The sequence below is a fragment of the Rhipicephalus microplus genome, chromosome 1, assembly GCF_043290135.1.
Source record: "Rhipicephalus microplus isolate Deutch F79 chromosome 1, USDA_Rmic, whole genome shotgun sequence".
Taxonomy (NCBI): domain Eukaryota; kingdom Metazoa; phylum Arthropoda; class Arachnida; order Ixodida; family Ixodidae; genus Rhipicephalus; species Rhipicephalus microplus.
The window spans coordinates 239,552,262-239,570,588 of NC_134700.1; positions in this window are offsets into that span (position 1 = coordinate 239,552,262).

An 18,327-nucleotide genomic window follows, 5' to 3' on the forward strand; every position below is an offset into this window, starting at 1 on the left:
ATGCTCGAAAATCGGCACCACTAACTCACTGCCACGGTTAACAGCTCTTAAATGACACTGGGTTTCACGTTAACATGAGTATTGTGTGAGTAAGCAGACATATACACTACCTGAAGCGTGCTTATCTGAAATTCTCGGGGCTGGATTCGTTCTCACAACTTTCCTCGCTATGATCAAATTATTCGCCAACCGACTACGGTCTTTGTGGATGATTGACCAACTGAGTTGCAATACGACTTATCGTTACCTCTGATTACGCCTTTTTTGGTTCACCTTTCTGCGTGTTTCTTCCTACTCTCGGCTGGAAACTGAAAAAAAAAGAAAACAGTCAGAGCTTGTTTTCAATAATTTGCACCGTATTAGATGCATTCATTGCCTTTTCCAAAGTGCCCCGCCGCGGTGGTCTAGTGGCTAAGGTACTCGGCTGCCGACCCGCAGGTCGCGTGATCGAATCCCAGCTGCGGCGGCTGCATTTCCGATGGAGGCGGGAATGTTGTAGGCCCGTGTGCTCAGATTTGGATGCACGTTAGAGAATCCCAGGTGGTCGAAATTTGCGGAGCCTTCCACTACGGCGTCTCTCATAATCATTTGTTGGTTTTGGATGTTAGACCCCAAATATATGACTTTTCCAAAGTGTATCAAAATTCTACGAGGCACCTTTTCTCTTTCCAAGAAGTTACTCCCCTCACCTGCATCACGCATTGAAGACCACGCTCACAAACGGTATATCTTTAGAAGTTTCGACAGTCTCGAGCAAAGAAAAGATGCATTATAGGCAGCGGTACGCCAATCGTCATTGGAGGGCTCTGGTTGTCCACGACAAGCTAGAAAGATGAGCTAAATGGCACCCTGCCACTTCTACCGCATATCTGGCCAGGTGCCAAGAGTGCATCAGATGCTGGGCTGGTCTCAAGAACCAGGCACAGACGTGGCGACGTCGTCTAATCAGTTAGCTTGACATCCATCACATTCATTTAAAGGACCAGACGATGGAAAAGTACACGAATATTGGATGTGAAGCAGGTATGCCAGTCACTAATGAACTACTGGTTAGCGACTACATTGGCACAAAGCACAGGGTTTTGCGGAAAGTGTTGAGTTATGTGTTAGAAAGGGGCTTTAATGGGCTTCGAAAAGTGATGCAAGAATAACATAATTAGCATAGTGTGCACCTACGATTACATATCGTATTTGTATTATTTTGTATTAAAATGTTTTTCAGACACTTTCTGATAAGCTCAGCATCAATCAAAAATTATTGAAATAAACGTTATGAGTTTTGCTAGCTATTGCCGTGGGGAACTGTGAACATATTGTACTGACGGATTTTAATTTGTTTTGTGTGTTACTTGCGAAACGAACATTTTGTGCATTCTGCAGGTCCCCAGGGTTGGCCTTGTGACATGATTCGTGCATCTGCGTGCCGACTTGCTTGTGAATTATGCATTTTGATAAACTTTTAGAATTGCGGGCCAATGGCAATGGGTCTCCAAGCTGCGTTGTGTAGCTTGCTCTTGCTTTCGAAGGATCAGCAGAGTTTGAGAACTGGGTCAAAAGCAGGCTGTGTTGGGTAGAATGCAGCGGCGCCACCTATGGCCAAATTGAAATTTATGTGAGACGTGGGCCACCGTGGGCCACCGTGGTTTGCGCTGCGTCTGCTTCGTCTCGCTGGTCACGCAAGATGTCTTGGGGGCCCAGACTAGTTTTCGATTTTCGTGCCTTGGGTCAGCAGCAGAATTGGCTTGGGTCAGAACCCAAGCCAATTCACAATTCTAGCACGAACGCAAAAGCTTGCGACGTGCTAGAATTTCGAATTGGCTTGGGTTTTAGCACGTCGGTTCAAGCACGCCCTAGCACGTTGCAAGCTTCTTGGGGCCCCAAACTCCTTGGGGCCCCAATTCTTAAATTTTATGGTTGGAACGTCCACCCGGATCGCTATCGAGGTATCATTGCCGGCAAACATTCATTTGCGCTTCTGTTGGTCAACCGTACCGTGTTTTCAAATGTGCCAAGGCATCTTCGCCAAGTTGCGGATCTTGACGGGGGGGCCTGTTTCGTAGACGCGGCGCAATATGATGGCCAGAGAGACCGATTCACGGTAGTGGCAATCAACCACAAAGGCATTACAATTAATGCGGCGTCGGTATGCGCCAGAACTGCCAATGCAGCTGAGCAGGTTGCCATCGCCTTGGCTCTTTTAGATCAGCGTAATGAACACATATTTAGCGATTCTAGAGCTGCCATTCGTGCCTTCAGTGTTGGAGCTGTGTGCAAAGAGGCCAAAAATATACTCGGTGATAAGTTGCTTACAACACATACCATTACATGGTTCCCAGCTCATATGGGAAACATGGACGGAGGGATCATAAATCTCAATGAGTTGGCCCACTCCAGGGCGCGAGGGTTAGCTGTCCGCGGCCATGGAGGACCTTTGGGTCGAACTGGAGATTTCGTAAACAGGGATCCGCCAACTACATATAATGAAATAACCCAACATTTCGCTATGGATAGGAGAATCTTTCCACCTCCACATGCGAAGCTAAATAGAGCGCAGGCGCTTACATTGCGATTACTTCAAACAGAAACGTACCCTAACCCTGCCTTTCTTCACAAGCTTTATCCTGATGTTTATTTAACCAACTCGTGTACAAAATGTGGCGGTTTAGCCACCTTACACCACATGCTCTGGGAGTGCCCTTCGGTACGTGGCACCGATACAGCATCGTCCAGAATGTGGGACTCCGCTCTCCGGAGTCCAGACATAACATCGCAACTTTGGGCTGTCCAGAGGGCCCACGATGCGGCGCTAGGGCTCGGCCTTACTGTCCCATCGTGGGAGCGGCCCGCCGTGTGCTAGGGCGCACGCCTTCGGACTTGTCAATAAAGTTTTTCCAAACCAATCAGCTCGGAAGGTGCAGCCGAGAGCAACCACTTTTGATTCAGGGTTCTTCGTGAGGTCCCATGATTACTTCAGTGTCCTTTTTGGTGGTGCCTTTGCCTGGTTGAAGTTATGAAATGTATACTGCAACACTGAAGAAAACAGTCAACTGCAATAGAAAAGTTAAAGTAACGAAATTTTGTGCTCTTCAAAAGTGCCTCCTATTTCAAACATCTTTGTTTTGTAATTCTTTAAATGTCGTCTTCGGGGTGGTCTACCCCTTCCAGGAATCCATAGGCTGTCGCCGCGTCGATAGACCTCTCCACCAGCTGACGCTGATATTTGAGGGTGCAGTTGCGCCTGCTTATGCTTCGTTCGTTGAAACAAGTTGCCCCTGTAAAGCGTGCATTGCAACAAGGACTCCGTTCCTGCGACAAAGCCATCAATTTCGATAACGTGCTTTGTGGAAATGCCAAACCACGTAGCGACACATATTTTTAACAGTGGAGAGGCTTCCAGCGGAGAATGAGCTGTATCAGGCACAGCAAGTTATCATTATCAGTGACGACTTCTACCTTATATGGCATCTTCCGTCACCTATCCAGGTGTTGCAGCAAAAAACTTGAGAGGATAGCCGGACATAAGAAGAAAGAAGGAAAAGGAGTAACTAAAACAAAATATTTATTCTTGGCGACGATGGATTTTGACCCGTGTACACATTGTGCGCAGACAAGCGTTGTAATCACGAGGTTATACAGGAACGCTAGCATAACAAACATTTAGAAGAACCATATAATTCTCTTTCTATCGGCGAGAGAGACATATGAAGATGGAAAAAGAAGCAAACAAAGAGAAGAAACTAAAAAAGTACAACAAAAAAGGCAGAGAAAAGCTGCGAGAAAAAAAACACGAAGAAAGAAAGAAAACGGAAGATAGAAAGCATCTCAATCACAATCAGAATTAATTACATTGTGATTAGTACAAATATTAGTAGTAGTAGTAGCATAGTTAGTATACGAAAGTACAAACTAAGCAACAAATTGTATTTTCTCTAAAAGTAATAAACTATGTTTTCTTGTGGTCTTGCTATGTCATCCTGCAATGGTTTCAATCATGCTTGTAATAAGTTTTTTTTTTACCCCTGTGTGACCATTTGCTCATGGTCACGCTTTATGGCTGTCGAGATGTTAATCCGCAAACACACACACTTCCGTGAATCACAGCAATTGTCTAATATCCCATTTCAGTACAAGGAGAGCGAATAGTGACGCTATCAAGTGGTCATAACAATGGGATTCCTCTCACAATAACCGTTTCAAACCTAACCAAGAGCACCTAATCAATAACTGAATGATTCCTTTGTTGCTTTTGACGGCTATGCCTACAATAACTACTGCCTGATTGATCCCCAGTTGGCCTTCGCAAGCACGTCTTTTCAATTTTCTTTTTTCTGCGGGCAATCATTTTTTAAGAAACACTAGGGTACTGTCAAAATGGCTAGAACAGAATACCGCCCTCTTTTATACTTTCTTTCTGGTCACGTCCCAGTGGCGGCCCATTCAACCCGATCCTTTTGCTAGCGGCCTACACGAACACCATTGCAGGCAAAGCAAGGAATAGTTCAGTGCTGTACCTGACTCACGTCTCGTGTGTGTTGCAGGATCTCGTATTCATCTCTGCTTTGCAAACAACATAACGACGAAAAAGCCCTGCACATTTTATTCTTTTGTTTTTCGAGTTTCTCTTGCTTCCACCGTATTATTATAATTTATGCCTCAGCGGGGCGTTTTCTTTTCAACACGTTTACTTCGAGTCATGAAATTATAGCCAACCTTTAGATAATAATGATCATAACACTAATGGCCCCGCCGCACACGCTAAAAACAAAAAAAATTCTGAGTTCTGGTGCTTCATATGTTGTTGTTTCCTTGCATGATGTTTGCTTAATGTGAAATAAATTAACCAGGAATGTGGTTAAAACTACGTTAATTATTATTATTTTCCTTCTTTTCATTTTTGCCAGTACCTGTTTATAATTGCATTTCACTAACGTCCTCTAAATTTTGTGCAGTGCAGCCACTGTCACAATCCATCACCTTTTTGGCAGGCCACTGAATCACAGGGATTAATTCCCGAAGGCCGTTACAAACAAACTTGCATAAATAAGCACATGTTTTCTATATGCTATACAACTTGCATAAAAAGCCATGAAACACTTTTTCAAGTAAAAGTAGAATCAATTCACTGGAAGAGCTATTTCCTCACAAATTCAATGCCGCAAAAATGTAAGAATACGTGTACTGCTATGGCAGTTACATAAAGATTTGTCGCATGCTGCAATTGCATTTTCTCTTTTCTCGCCGCGAAGAAAGCGCTATAAGCTAAGCAGGGAAGAATGACAGGGCCAAAGAAAATACGTTACACGCGCCTCATTACCTCGAGCACTTTTTTTCTTTTTTTTCTTTGAGTGCACAACTTTTTCGGTGTGATTGCGCGTGCACGTGCGTACAAGTAGTGGCGCCCGCGGTGATCTCTGTAGCGACCGATTGCACCATGTTTAATCAGCCAATGGCTTATAGATGGGCTTTTTACGAGTAATTTTTCAGCGTCACCCGTAGTTTGTCGAGAGAAGAGAAAGCAATTTTTAGCTGACTTTGATAATTTATTGTCAATTCCAGGCCGCATGCTGTACTATATTATTTGGCTAGCGTGTTGTCGGGAGCGTCTACTATTGATCGGCAGCGTTTGCTTATCATGTTCAAAAAGTGTTGCAGGGCATCTTTTAAGAAGCGTTTCAATATTGTTGCACACATGCACGAAGACAACATAGTGTATACGGTGAACGCACTTGTCGCCCGGAGCGAGAAAGAAAGAAGAGGCTTAGGAGGATCTCTAACCAGTCGGCCGCTTCTGAGCTGCCCCTCGCGACCTAATATACGGCCCCTTTCGACCTCTACCGATCTCCTTCAAACGTAACAGAGTGGTGTAGGTGCTGGGTAAGCGCTTCAACTACGGATCGATCACTGCCACAGCTTCGACGAAGCCGTCAACTTGCCGGTCTCCCACCATCTGCCGTGAGTGACTTCGACATGCCCGAAGAAGCAGGAGTTCCCAGGACAGCACCGTCTGGTCCGCTTCCGTACTAGCGAGTTCCACCGCCCTTCGGAGGAAAAGCCGAAGAAGATGTCGACGCCTGGCTCACCAAGTACAAACGTGTGGGCAAGTCCAACAGTTGGGATGCAGCCGCTATGCTAGCCAACGTAGTGTTCTTTCTGACCGACACCACGCTGGTATGGTACGAGAACCACGAGGACGCGACGTGGGACCTTTTTGTTGAAAAGCTCAGGGCGTGTTTCGGCGACTTGGTTGCTAGAAAGAAGCGGGCTGGGCAAACACTGTCGCAACGGGCACAACTACCAGGTGAGACATGCACCACTTACATGAAAGAAGTGCTAAGGCTGTGCAAGGTGGTCTGTGCTACCATGTCGGAAGAGGACGAAGTTGGTCATCTGCTCAAAGGCATTGCTGAGGACGTGTATAATTTTCTAATTGGAAAAGAAAGCCTCATTTCTGTGTCCGACATCATTCAGCATTGCCGAACGTTGGAAACGCTCAAGATGCGTCGAATGGCGCCCAAGTTTGGTCGGCTGGCTAACGTTACAACTGTTGCCAGTGTGGACACGAATCCTGGCCTCGACCTTTTTTCTACAATTCGACAGATTGTTCGCGGGTAATTGTCCCACCGAGAAATGTCGTGTTCGACAGCTGACCATCCCGAGTTGTGTCTGCCACGTGAGGCTATGGATGTTCCTCCTTTGACCCCATGGCAACCGACGACGAGCGCGGCACTAGTGGAGTACAGCCCAGCCCCACAGTCAAGGATGACAACCATATTTCCCGCCTCGCAGTATGACTGACGCTCTCAGCGCATGCCTCCTCGACACCCGACGTCTCATTACGACGTACCCGACCAGTACATCCGCTGCACAAGAACAAATGATGACGCTCGATTCATGGACGAGCGACCAACGTTTCGACCTCGGCCGGTGTGCTATTCCCGCGGTGTGCCAAGCCACATATCGTGGTATTGCAACCGTTGCGTGACTCTTAGGTATCACCAACCATCCGACTTTTCACGACCCTTCGAACACTCTCATGGTGTCCGGCGGCCGGCCCACATACAACCTGATGACAACTATTGGCCCAGCAACTTCCGCAACCAGTCCCCAGTATCTGACAGGAGTTTAACGCCCCCACCACGACCTCGTGCTCATCGTCCTCCTTCACCGCTGCGTCGCAAAGCGCCTTCTTCGCCACCGGAAAACTAGCCAGCGTGGCCAATGGTGGTGAGGTCGCCGGAAACGTGCTACTGAAAGAAATACTTCCTGTGTGTACGTTTAAAAACAAAGTGCGTATTTTGGTAGATTATGTGCCTGTGATGGCCTTGGTGGACACAGGTGCAGCAATTTCCATGATAAGTGCTTCCGTTAAAGACATGTTAGGGCGGAAAGTTGTTTTTACCTGGGATGAAACTTCGACGTTCTGTGGAGTAAGTGGAGAGCCGTGGCGCCCTATCGGTGTGTGTAGTGCTGAAGTATTTTGGGGAGGCCTTATGATAACGACAGAGTTTGCGATTATTCCTCGGTCGACACATGACGTCATTCTCGGCATGGACTTCTTGCGAGAATGTGGTGCCACTGTAGACTGTCGCACGGGGAAAGTCTTTGTGAGTGGCCAGATGCCGTCAGAACTTCTGGAAACTCTAGCGAACGACCAAACTACGCTGTGTGTCTGTGGTGATAAGTTCATAGCTGCGTTGTCTACCGTTCGTGTTCCTGTTGTTTGTCGCGACGCGGATTCTGATAGCTTCGATGCGAGCGTAGAACCAATGCACATAAGCTGCGTGAAGAAGAGTGTGTTGGTCCCCTATTGTGTGGTGTCGACCTATGGTGGACGAACTGGCCTATGGACTGTAAACTGTTACTTTGAGCCCGTGACACTACCCAAGGGTTTGAAATTTGCTTCGGTCAGCAAAGAACACGCGACCTTTTCAGTGGTCGAGTTCACAGACGTTCCGGAAGAACGTGACAGAACTGGTTGACACAATTTGGACGGGGCTCTTATGGCAACAATAAATAGGTCGCTTAGCTCAAGCGAGCGCCGAAATTTAAGGATTGTGCAGATGAAGCACGTGTCGGTATTTGACTTAGCATAGAAGGACAAAGTAATCCCTATCCCTTTGGCTCGAACACGCCATACCATCAACACTGGCGCGGCAAGTCGGATTCGCAAAAAACCATATCGTGTTTCCCCGTCAGATAGACAAATTATCAACAAACAAGTGCAGGAAATGATGCAAAAGCGAATGGTACAAGAGTCAATCAGTCCGTTGGCAGCACCGGTCATCCTTGTTAAGAAGAAAGATGGATCTTGGAGATTTCGCGTCGACTATCGCTGACTAAATGCCGTGACTAAAAAGGACGTATACCCGCTGCCCCGTATAAAGGACGCAATAGACTGCTTACATTCGGCCTCTTTTTTTCCTCCGTAGACTTACGATTCGGTTAATGGCAAATTCCAATGCACCCAGGGGACAAAGAAAGGCTGCCTTTGTAACCCCTGATGGACTTTTTGAATTCAACGTTATGCCATTTGGACTATGCAATGCACCGGCAACGTTCGAGAGGTTTATGGACACCATTCTGCGTGGCTTGAAGTGGAACATCTGCATGTGCTACCTCGATGACCTCGTCATCTTTGGCCGCACATTAAATGAACACAACTCTTGTCTGCATACTGTTTTGAACTGCATCCGAAACGCTGGCCTAGTTTTAAACTCAAAGAAATGCCACTTCGGCGACCTCCAGACGCTTGCGCTCGGGCATTTCGTTGACAAGGATGGCATCCGCACTGACCCCAAGAAGACAGCAGCAGTTGAGGCGTTCAATGCGCCGCGTTCCGTCAAGGAGCTTCGTAGTTTCCTGGGGCTTTGTTCGTACTTCCGCCGCTTTATTCCGATGTTTGCGACGCTTCGTATCCTCTCACATGCATTTTACGAAAGGACAATTCCTTTGAGTGGACCCCGGAGTGCGATTCTTCATTCCGTCAATTGAAGTTTTTGCTGACGTCACGACCCGTCCTTCAGCACTTCAGTTCTTCTGCTCCGACTGAGCTTTATACGGATGCTAGTGGCATAGGTATTGGAGCCGTCCTAGTACAACGTTACAGTGACCACGTTACGTTCCGGCCTGCTTAGGGAGTGACTTGCATACGCAAGTCACTCCCTAAGCAGGCCGGAACGAAACTACACTGTCACGGAACATGAATGCCTGGCGGTAATATTTGCAATTCAGCGGTTTAGGTCTTACCTGTACGGACGCCCATTCACAGTCGTAACCGACCACCATTCGTTGTGTTGGCTTGTCAACCTTCGTGACCCTTGGGGCCGCCTTGCGCGCTGGGCACTCCGGCTACAAGAATACAGTTTTACCGTCGCTTGCAAGAGTGGTCATCGACATGCTGACGAAGATGGTCTTTCACGTATGCAACTCAGCACTACGGACTGTGAATCCGATGACCTTGATCAGCTTGTAGCGTCTGTGTCTCCTACATTCCCGGACTACCCCACTTCAGAGCAGAACAGCGGAAAGACGCTAAACTAGCACCACTATTCGCCGATGCATCCGCTTCCACTATTGCACGCCGTTTCTGCATGCGCAATGGACTGTTGTTCAAAAGGAACCTCTCCAGCAGTGGCGCGCGTTTCCTTCTAGTGGTCCTGGAGAGCCTGCGAACAGTTATTATGAGTGTCATTGCACGACGACACTACATCTGGACATTCAGGTTTGTCGCGCACGCTTCACCGGACTAAAGAGTGCTTTTATTGGCCTGATATGCAGAAGTCCGTTCAGAGTTATGTGGCAAGCTGCATGCAATGTCAGCGTCACAAACGTCCATCACATGGCCCAGCTGGTCTTCTACAGCCGATGGCAACCCCAAGTGCACCTTTCGAACAAGTGGGGATTGACTTTCTGGGCCCCTTTCCGAAATCGGCTAAGGGCTACCGAAGGATAATCGTTTGTGTCGACTACCACACACGCTACTGCGAGACGGCGGCCGTCCCCTCCACAACTGCCAGTGAAGTCTCGTCGTTTTTGCTACAGTACGTCATGCTCCGACACGGCCCACCTCGCCTGATTATCAGCGATCGTGGACGACACTTCACAGCGGATGTCGTGGAGAAGCTACTCCGTTTGTGTGAATCCCGCCTGCGTCACTCGACACCATACCACCCCCAAACTAATGGGCTGATGGTGCGCACCAACCGCACCATTATCAACATGGTGTCTATGTATGTCTCATGCCACCACAAGAACTGGGATGACGTACTTCCGTTCATTACTTACGCGCTCAACACCGCGAAGCATGAAATTACAGGGTAAGTTCATTCTTTTTGCTTTATGCAAGTTTGCCCCGGCACACAATCGACACAATATTACCTTTCAGTGATCACGACAACGTCACTGTCGCCGAGACTCAGCCTCGCCGAAGAGGCGCGTCGCATAGCTCGACTACGCATATTGGCATCGCAAGAGAAAGCGAAGGCACGCTATGATATTCACCGTCGACCAGTGATTTATCGCCGTGGTGATCTGGTGTGGTTGGGGACTCCGATGCGCAAGCGGGGGTTATGCCAAAAGCTTTTGGCCACTTACGATATACCTTTTGTCATTGTCGACAGACTTGGAGAGGTAAACTATGTAATAGCTAGTCTCACGGCGAGTGGTCGACGAGCTGCCAAAACTGAAGGGATTCATGTTGCCCACCTGAAACTGTACACGCCACGACAACTCAACTGACTCCTCCGGCGGCCTTCGTCTGCACCGAGAGGAATGTTGCGCACACGGACGAAGACAACGAAGCGTATACGGTGAAGGCACTTGTCGCCCGGATTGAGAAAGGAAGAAGAGGATAAGGAGGATCTCTAACCAGTCAGCCACTTCTGAGCTCCCCTTCACGACCTAATAAACGGCCCCTTTCAACCTCTACCAATCTTTTTCAAACGTAACAATGTTAAAGTCATTACGAGCAAGTAACTCCCCATTAATCACGATAGCCGGCTTGGAGAAGGACGGTCGCTCGCTTATGCATGCATACGTCATAGTGGTCTCCAAACGTCCCTTGCCATACATCAAGAATCTCTCTGCATAATGACACATTCTCTGTCTGACCCGTATCATCGCCAAAGTTTACGTATAGTAGAGCGGACAGCGTCTTGGATTCCGCTAAGCCGTCGCCTCATAGGCTAGATCTCCGGTGATGTAGTGGGGATCGAAGGATCGCAATAATGGAATGCGCATGACTTCAATGCAGCAGCCTCCTCTGTTACTATGTTAATGGACTCACGGCTCCCGTTGAACTTTGTTTCGAATCTCGCATTTGCTTACCTTACTAGCTAGAATTAAAAAACTTCATAAGGGTGCGGTAGAGGAAGAAAAGAACACGTCTCTACGCCCAGTGTGCTTGACCCATGTAAATATTTAAATAAATCATGTGCTCTTTGTATGAGCAAAAAGGCTTGAAAGACTGTTTCCTTCCCCAGCACCTGGGTGATTGCCTGTGCCCCGCTCCTCGGTCACATCAACTGATTGGCAGCGGTGGGATTTGGTTGGATCCGATTGCCGTTTTTTTTTGTACCTATGCTAGCGAGGGCTCGCCTTTCGTAGATATTCTATCGAGTGTTTATTCCAAGGCGTAGATTGGTGGCTCTTTCGTGGACTAGTAATGATTAGAGGCACCTTCACAGCAGCTTGTGCAACGGAAAACTGTACGGAGTGACCATGGAGTTGAACATTTTAAGAAAACCAGACTTAGTGCTTTTGTGCGAGGATCTGAATATTGACGCGGCGACGATACATAGAAAGTCACATTTGATACAGGCGATTAAAGATTCTGACGCGGATGAGGAAAGGCATTGTGATTATTGGGATCTCACATAGGCCAGGCGGAAGGAAGCAGAAGAACGACAGTGGCTTGCGTTTGAAGAAGAGACCACAAGGCGTATAGAGGAAACAGCAGCTCTTGAAAAGAAAATGAAAAGACTGAGGCTTGAGCTTCGCATTGTCCTGGCAAAACGTGCCGGTGATCAGGCCACAGTAAATGCCTAGATTCATGATGGACCAGGCAGCATAAACATGGAAGGTGCAGCTGAGATAGCCGGTGAGTGCAGCCTTCGTGGCCAGTCGGAGATGTCACAATCATGGCTGAAAAAAAGGATGACTCACTCGTGGATGAATGTTTTACTCGATTTATAGTACACGTGGTATATTCGACTGAATACGATGAGTGCGCATACGCGCTCGCCAAACAATAAAGCATACAGCCAGAGGTGCTATCTGCAGTAGATAGCAACGTGGCTGGGTAGGATAGCTGAACTGCATCTGTCAGTAGGGTAGCATACAATGCTAACGCTAGAGAAAGCGACAAAAAAGGTAGCAGATTGCCAGTGCAATGCCTCTACAGCTGCAAGGAAGCTGGTGGATTTTTCTTAGTTTCTGCTGTTACAAAAAGGCACTTCTTCAAGGATATTTTTTCTGCCTCACTCTGGGCAACAGCAAGGAGTACACGTGCAGGTGGGGGTCGTTAAGACGCTCCTTCTACCGGGGGACAGGAAAAAAATTCTTTGCTTTGAAACCCTTCTTAGCTTCGATGTGGAGGTAAATGTCGTGAAGCATTCGGGTGGTTTAACGCGGGTTTTGAGACATATGTGTCAAACAACTTCTTTTAAAACGCCTTTTTGTTTTGGGACTCTTGAGCGGGGGACCACGTTCGCCCACCTGGTTTTGGAAGTGTCAGGTTAACTGATCGGCACCACAGTGTAGGCTTGCGTTGTACAAAAAAAGTTAAAGAAAAAACGTTGGAGGATGCTGACACCTGGTGGTTTTCGGAAACGTTGAGGGTTCTCAGCATAGATATTGAGTAGAATGCATCGCTTCCCACAAGACAGAAGTCCAGCAAGGCCTAGCAGTCTAACAGCACGGCAAGGTGGACAGCAACTAGTCTATGCGGGCTGTGGACTTTTACAGTGATGCGTTGCACCTTTGATCAGGTTGAGCAGGCAGCGGGGACCATTTCATGGCAGCTTTGGAGTTGCTCCGCTCGTACTGAGAGTGTGTTTGTGTATTGTAGGTTGCGACGACGCCAAAGTGTGCCTACTACGCGATCTGCTCTGTGACGTGCGTGCGTGTCCTGTGGTGAATCAGCGTGGAGTCTACAGAGACGCACAACGACAACTTCAGGGAGCAGTTCCTCTGCAGCCCTTACGTGACATCTTCGGGTGGTGGATGGAGATGGCCTCCAAGGGATGCTGATCGGCGTACCGTTCAAATGCTGTCGGCGTCCTGCAGGAACGCAAGAGGTGTGTGTGTGTGTGTGTGTGTGTGTGTGTGTGTGTTGCAGGAAACACGCATCCGCGTCAGTGGGACACGCAGTCGGCGTTCGACAAGAAGCGCGTGCACGAACCGGCAGATAAAAAGGAGCGTCGTGTGTGTGTGCTGGTTGCTCTCTCTCTGGCTTTCGTTAAGGCCGGTCGGGTCTCGTGTTAAGGCGGGTCACGACACCTAGTGTGCTTGACTCGTGTAAATATGTAAATAAATATTGTATTCTTTGTGTGAGCAAGAAGCCTTGCAAGACTATCTCCTTCCCCAGCACCTGTGTTTTATCTGTGCCCCACCCCTCGGTCACAACAAAGTGTAAAACGCAAGTTTTATGCAAGTAAAGTGGTAATAATCGTATAAACGTGTCGTAGTTTATGCTAGTAGAGTGGTAATAATCTAATAAATGTGTCGTATCGCGACAGCGAAACGTACACTGGTGTTTTGTGTTCTGGTGCAAGCCTCAATGTCACAATGTTCCCCTCGAATTCATTCGTTGATAACTATTCGTCGCTTGCAGCAGCGACTCACTTCTAGATCCTCACGTTACATCCACTGGGGTTCGAGAAATTGTTTCCCCCTTTTTTTACCTATTTTGTGCGTACACCAAAAACATGAGATATGATGTCTCAAGGATTAGTACAACGTGCGTTGAGTGGGATTCGCGTTGCTAAGCCTTAATAAAGGAACAATCACCTCGACACTTGCGAAACCAGAGTGCCAGAGCAGGTTGAAAAACGTTGCAATGCGTGGGGAATGCACTTTTTTGTGTAGACCGTAGGCAGAAGTTTTCAGTAGAGCTTTGAGAAGCTCCATAACAGCGTTAGAATTGGTTGGAAGAAACAATAAGTGCATCGTAAAACTTGGTTGCGTCAGTGTAGGTCATGATTAGCACAGTAGCATCTGAACCCAAGGGCATAAAACAAACAAAAAAGTTCTACGTTCTTAAAAACACTGCACAAATCGTGAAGCAAGACTCAGTGACGGTTTTTTTCTACGACAAACGAAGATCTATTTAACTAATACACAAATTAAGTGCTGGCAAGTTACAACGACAGTAGGTCATATACAGCTATTTGTCAGACAGAGGGGAAGGAATATAGAGCGTCTAAGGACAGTGTGAAGAAGAAAAAAAAAAGAATAGAGATAACGATCTCGGAAAAAAAGAAAGTAGGAACAACTGCTCAGGGAAGAAGACAACTTCATTCGATCGCATAAGATATGTGATCATCAGGCATAATTGTGCCACACTTTCGTATGCATATAGCCCGTAGCAGACGGGAGCTTCAACAAAAGGGGCTACCTGTCTAAGTGAAACATTTATCATGTATTACAGGTTGCTGAAAGTTCCAGCATTACCGTTATATATATATATATACTGAAGTTTTTTAAATGGGCCAAACGTACTTGGGAAGAGAAGAAACACAACTTAGCGGTTGTCTTATTTTTAATACCTATGGTTTTGACCGGTGGACCGGTCTTCGTCAGGGTTTGCTAACAAGTCGCAAACCCTGACGAAGACTGGTCCACTGGTCGAAACCGTTGGTAATAAAATTAAGACAACCGCTAAGTTGTGTTTCATCGTCATCGATGCTGTCATCGATGCCCATTCCTCGCATCGATGACGTTTTCGATTCTCTGGGGAAATCTACGTACTTTTCGACATTAGACATAACGTCAGGTTACTGGCACGTGAAGATTCACCCTGATGACATTCCGAAAACGGCGTTTGTCACACGTACCGGTCACTACGAGTGGCTCGTCATGCCTTTTGGCCTTCGGACTGCTCCGGCCACCTTCGAACGGGCTGTCAAATTTGTATTGGCAAAACACCGTTTGCAGAACGTCACGAATTACTTCGATGACATTGTTGTCTACTCTGACACGTTTCCAGACCATCTGAGGCATCTGGAGGGCGTTTTGAAAGCTTTCAAAAGCGAAGTCGTCAAGCTGAAATTAAAGAAATGTCAATTCGCTCAAACCTCCGTTGAGTACCTGGGACACAAGGTTTCGCATGGCTCCGTCACTCCAAAGCAAAGCAACGTGGACGCAATCTTACGGTTTCCGACACCATCACGCCCTAAAGAGTTGCAGCGTTTTCTCGGCACTGTCAATGTTTACCGGCGATACATCGACCACTTCAGTCAAATCGCTCACCCACTGACGCGCCTGCTCTCTAAAGACGCCACCTGGAACTGGGATGCAGAGTGTGAACTGGCTTTCACTCAGCTCAAGAAATGCATGACGGAAGAGCCAATCCTTAACATCTACGATGCCACTAAGCCTTGTGTGCTATACTGCGATGCATCCAACAGAGGTATCGGCGCCGTCTTGAAGCAGGCTGATGATGAAGGTAGAGAGCACCCAATCGCATACCATTCACGGAAGTTACTAAAACACGAAATTAATTACGCCATCACAGAACTCGAATGTTTGGCAATTATTGACGCCATCGATAAATGGCTCTGCTACATACACGGGAAACGTTTCACTGTGATCACAGATCACGCAGCGTTGCAGTGGCTTTAAACCATCAAGAATCCCCGAGGCCGACTATTCCGGTGGTCCTTGAAACTCTCCATGTACGACGTGAACATCAAACACCAAAAGGGCATTGACAACATTGAAGCTGATGCACTATCTCGAAGCCCGGTAGTTCAACTCCTATCTGCTGAGCAACTGCGAGAGCATGACAACGACAAACCACCCGGAAAGCATACCATTGAGAACGGACTGAGTATAGTGACACGCAGAGGAATACGAAAAGTCTATGTGCCTTTTGCCCTCCGGTCTTATCTTCTCCAAAAAGCTCATGACGCTTTCGGTCATGTTGGGGTAAAGAAGATGCTGCGGCTTCTTTCTCCACAGTACTATCGGCCCGACATCATCACCGACGTGAGCGATTACATACGCCACTGCGATACCTGCCAGCGTTGCAAGAAACCGAAGAACAAACGATTTGGTTCCTTGGAGTCTTTGCCACCAGCGGAACAACCGTTTGATCTTCTGGCCATGGACACTATCGGAGGTTTTGGCAACTACGGCTCATCCAAAAGATTCATTCACTTAGCCGTTGATCATGCCACCCGTTATGTCTGGGCTTTCGCACACAAGAATGAGACTTGCGACGCGTACATCTCTTGCCTGAAGAGTATCTTCGCTGCTGGAAAGCCGCGGAAGTTCCTTTCCGACCGCGGCACAGGATTCACTGCCGGCAAATTTAAGCAGTTCCTCAAGCACAACAATATTCATCAGCTTTTAACAAGCTCACAATGCCCGCAGTGTAATGGCCTAAACGAGCGCACTAATCAGACGATCGTTACTCGCCTCCGATGCAAGATCAACGATGAACCCCGAAAACCGTGGCCGCGTCTTCTCTCGGACGTTGTCGACGAGTACAATAGAACGCCTCACGAAGTCACAGGCTACCCACCCTGCTTTCTTATGTATGGCACACCATCGTATCCCTATCTTCTTCCAGGCGTTACCGAAAATCTGCAGGAAGCTCGTACAAACGCAGTCCGCAATTCAGTAGCATATCACGAGAAAAACAAGATCATATATGACAAGAAGTTCCTTCCATTAGAGCTTCAAGTGGGAGACTTTGTTCTATATGAAACACCCTGGCACCCGAACCGCGGCAAACTCAGCGCAATCATGGAAGGACCCTATACGATCATACGCAAGATTTCGGCAGTTAACTACGAGATCGACCGCAGCGTGGCTCCACTCGGTCGCCAGACTGACATCGTTCATGTCGGGAGACTTCAACGATATCATCCACCCCTGCACCTACGCCTCTCTCGGGGGAGGGGGGAAGCGTGTGACGAACCACACGAGAACGGTGTGGTGGAATGGTAGAGAAGGAGGAAGACGAAAAAAAACAAACGGTTCATCGTACAGCCATCACGCCTCCTGCGTCATATATATATATATATATATATATATATATATATATATATATATATATATATATATATATATATATATAAGTATGTGTGCGTGTGTGTGTGTCTGTGTGTGTGTGTGCGTGGAAACATGCGAGGGGGGTGCATTGCGCCGGTTTCAAATAATAAATATGCCACTGAAATGGCCATTAACGCATGATGAAGATTGATGATTGGCACCTGACTTTAACATCCCAAAACCACCGTATGATTATGAGAAGCACCAGAGTGGAGAGCTGCGGAAATTTTGACCACCTGAGGTTCTTTGAAGAAGCACTGACATCATGTTTACTCATGTCAAGACTTTTGCGTCAACGAGTAGCTACTGACCCCCTAGTAGCGATTCGCAACCTAAAACGCGTCTGAGTTGTGAATGAGTGTCTGTAATATTGATTTATATATTCGCTATCGAACGCGGTTCAAAATGGGTGGAAAGCCTGCCAAATTGTAGTGCTGGCAGCTCTACCTCACGGCCACGTCGAGGCTGCTGCACAGATGATGCTGCTTTCACAAAAAATGGTGACGTCATACTGGCGTTTCGTCTGCTACGAGTGCACGTGCAGTCAGTCCAGCTGTGTCTCTGAAGGCGTAGACATGCCTCCATCGCCAACATCGTCGTCCTCGCCGTCGTCGCAGTCAACATCCGTAAGTGATAATGACAGACCTGGAATTGGGTATCGCTGCGATCCGCGACAATCTTTGCTTGACAAGCTCCGCGTTAAATTTAATGTTTTTATCAGTCCCGGCCATACTGTCGGAGCTCAAGAACACCAACTACGCACCTCATGTCGCGGACGTTTGGCGAGTGAATCGCTGCTTTCAGCTGCAGCAGGGCGCATGGTAGGAATATCCCTGGCCTCGAGAAAAAGTCTCGTACTACCAGTAAAATCTAACCGGTTCGCCAACACAGGATTTACCCTGTAGCAGCTCGCCGTAAAGTGAAGGGAGCAAATGCAGCTGTTCTTCACAGGCATCCAGTCCCTATGTCCAGCGGCGCGTACAAAGTCCATCTGCGTTGAGGTCCTTGACATGAAAAGGTATGAAACGCCACGCACCTCCCACTTTTTTC